Source organism: Sapajus apella, unplaced genomic scaffold (assembly GCF_009761245.1).
Source record: "Sapajus apella isolate SASKATOON/1434 unplaced genomic scaffold, GSC_monkey_1.0 scaffold9, whole genome shotgun sequence".
NCBI lineage: Eukaryota > Metazoa > Chordata > Mammalia > Primates > Cebidae > Sapajus > Sapajus apella.
Window position 1 is genome coordinate 40,243,327 of NW_022436949.1, and position 3,590 is coordinate 40,246,916.

General features: G+C 47.1%; 1 pseudogene; it reads left to right on the top strand.

The window, feature by feature from the left end:
- The first annotated feature begins 794 nt into the window (after positions 1–794).
- LOC116551179 lies at positions 795–2,669 on the top strand (annotated as a pseudogene).
- Positions 2,670–3,590: the final 921 nt, after the last annotated feature.

Consider the following 3,590-nt stretch of genomic DNA (forward strand, 5'->3'; position numbering starts at 1 on the left):
CGTGTCCTACATATTCCATGTGTAAATAGACTCTGGGTTTTTTTTCTTATTTTAATCAGACTTTTATCAGTTTAGTTCATAGGCCCAGCCACTGAGCCTAAGATGATAGAGGAAAAGTTTGCTGTTCCTTACTTATGCTTTTAGGAATTATATGGAATAAGTGTGCCATGCCACCAACTCACTTCATATTATTTACCATTTCACTTTCATTTGATATTTTTCTCCACAAAGAGGCCAAAATCTGGTGGTTTGAAAGACTTTGTTAAATATAGGAATTAAATATAGTACTGGTGTTTTTGTAATTCATTACTTATCTATTTCATATTTACTAACTCACCTACTCACTAAAATTCATTTTCACAGTAATTTGCAGACATGCATATGCACAGAACAGTGAAATATTTAAGTCATTTGATGTCCACATTCTAGTTGACCTTCAACAAAGTGATGCTCTGCCTTCTCATTTCAACTCTCATACTAAAACTAGTGTTCTTTTCACACTGTTTAATGCCATCTTTTTCTCATTTTTGTGCTTTCTGTTGATTTTGCTGTTTACAATGTCCCCCTCCCCCACAAAATATATTGCTGAAGTGCTGTGTACTGTTCCTAAAGCCAAGGAGTCCGTGAGGTGTCTTACAGAGAACATGTGTGTGTTAGAGAGGCTTCACTCAGGCATGTTACAGTGTTTGTGGCGGTAAGTTAAAAGTTAATGAATCAACAATACGGCACAATTAGGCTGCAACAGAGGCCCAGCTCCCTGAAAGAACAGTAACCTACCTCTGTGTGTCATCATCATGCCCTCCAGTCTGGCCAAGAAGAAGGCAGCCAAAAAGAAGGAGGCTGCCAAAGCTTGACAGCAGCCCAGAAAAGGACATGAAGAAAGTGGAGATGCCCTCACGGAACCACAGGTGGCAGAGGAGAAAACTGAGGCCAGTGGCAGAGAGACCACAGAAGTGAATTTGCTGACCAAGGAGCTAGAGGACTTTGAGATGAAGGAAGCTGCTGCTTGAGCCTCACTGGTGGCCTGACCTCCCACCCCAACAGTGCTGATGAGCATATTATCAACCTCTCGCTCACCTGACGGTCAAGAGCTGCTCAATGACACCAAACCGGAATTAAACTCAGGCCGTCGTTATGGCCTCATTGGCTTAAATGGAATTGGAATATCTGTGGGGATCCCTGCTATTGGGAAACATGAAGTGCCCACCCCTGAGCACATGGACATCAACCATCTAACTGGAGAGATATCCCCTAATGACAAGACACCTTTGCAGTGTTTGATGGAAGTCAAAACAGAGCAGGCCATACTGGAGAGGGAGGCAGAGCTGCTGGTTCATGAGGTTGCGGAGTGTAAGAAGCTCGTGGGGCTCTACGAGCGCCTGGAGGAGCTGGATGCCAGCAAGGCACAGATGAGGGCCTTGCGGATCTTGCATGGATTGGATTTCGCACCTGCCTTGTGGCACAAGTAGCTAAAAGACTTCAGTGGGGTCTGGAGGATGAGGGTTGCCTTTGCCAGAGCCCTCTTTATTCAGCGCTTCATGCTGCTCCTGGATGAGTCCACCAACCACGTGGACCCAGATGCTTGCATGTGGTTGGAGGAAGAACTAAACACTTTTAAGCACATCTTGGTCCTCCTCTCCCATTCCCAGGATTTTCTGGATGGAGTCTGGACCAACATCATTCACACGCTCCACAAAAAACCGAAGTATTATACGAGTAATTATGATCAGTATGTGAAGATGCGGCTAGAGCTGGAGGAGAACCAGATGAAGAGATTTCACTGGGAGCAAGATCAGATTGCACACATGAAGAACTAAAATGTGAGGTTTGGTCATGGCAGTGCCAAGCTGGCCCGGTAGGCCCAAAGCAAGGAAAAGAAAATGATGGCATCAGGACTGATAACAAGACACTGTCATTTTATTGTGAGTAACAAGACACTGTCATTTTATTTCCCACTATGTGGCAAGATCCCTCCACCTATTCATTATGGTGCAAAATGTGAACTTCAAGTATACAAAAGATGGGTCTTGCACCTACAATAATCTAGAATTTGGACTTGACCTTGACACACGAGTGGCTCTGGTAGGGACAATGGAGCAGGGAAGTCAGCTCTTCTGAAGCTGCTAACTGGAGAGCTACTGCCCACAGATGGCATGATCCAAAAACACTCATGTCAAGATAGGGTGTTACCATCAGCATTTACAAGAGCAGCTGGACTTAGACCTCTTGCCTTTGGAGTACATGATGAAGTGCTACCCAGAGATCAAGGAGCAAGAAGAAATGAGGAAGATCATTGGGCGATATGATTTCACTGGGAAACAACAGGTGAGCCCAATCTGAAACTTGTCAGATGGGCAGAAGTGCCGAGCATATCTGACCTGGCTGGCCCGGCAGAACCCCCACATGCTCTCTTCCTGGATGAGCCCACCAATCATCTGGATTTTGAGACCATCGATGCCCTGGCAAATTTCATCAATGAGTTTGAGGGTGGTATGATGCTGGTCAACAATGACTTCGGACTCATTCAGCAAGTTGCACAGGAAATTTGGGCCTGTGCAAAGCAGACAATCACCAAGAGGACTGAAGACATCCTGGCTTACAAGGACCACCTCAAGTCCAAGCTGATGGATGAGGAGCCCAAGCTCACCAAGAGGACCCACAACATGTAAGCCGTCTACCTGGGTTCAGGTCAGGAGCTCCATCTGGGAATTAACAGCTGCTACCCGAACCAGTCACTCAGAGCAGGACCCTGGGGCTACACTCCTGTATTGCTATAATATGGCTCCCCAGCCTCTCCCCTGCCCCTCAACCTGCCTTAACTGCATTCTCTTATCTACAGCTGGACAGTACCTGTCTGTTTCCTGTCCTCCTTCCAGTTACGTCTGTCCATGTCTGGACTCGGCTGGCCGTTCCTTCCAGCCCCTTGCTGGTTACCTTACTCTGAGTGTGATGCAGTCAGAGGCGCCTGTGGTTTAGCCCAAGGGCCCAAGCCCTGGATTTGGCCTGCAGAGGAGCTTAGGATCCTCGTTTTCTGGGTTTTGGTGATGTTGGAGGAATACCCCCCAGCCCACGGCTCCCATTCCTTTTGGCTTCTGGTTTGGAGCTCTGGACCAGGACCTTCATCCTGGTCAGTTTTTAATTAATTGTTTAACAATGTAACTTTTTTGTTATTGTTACACTTTAAGCTCTGGGGTACATGTGCAGAATGTGCAGGTTTGTTATATAGGTATACATGTGCCATGGTGGTTTGCTGTATCCATCACCCCATCATCTGCATTAGGTATTTCTTCTAAAGATAGCCCTCCCCGTGCCCCCCCACCCCCCTGCTATCTCTCTGCCAGTCCCCCACACCCTGACAGGCCCCCGTGTGTGATGTTACCCTCCCTGTGTCCATGTGTTCTCCTTGTTCAACACCCACTTATGAATGAGAACATGCAGGGTTGTTATTTTTTGTTTGTTTTGTTTTTGAGCCGGAGTCTTGCTGGGTTGCCAGGCTGGAGTGTAGTGGTGCCATCTGGGCTCACTGCACCCTCTGCCTCCTGGGATCAAGTGATTCTCCTGCCTCAACCTCCTGAGCAGCTGGGACTACA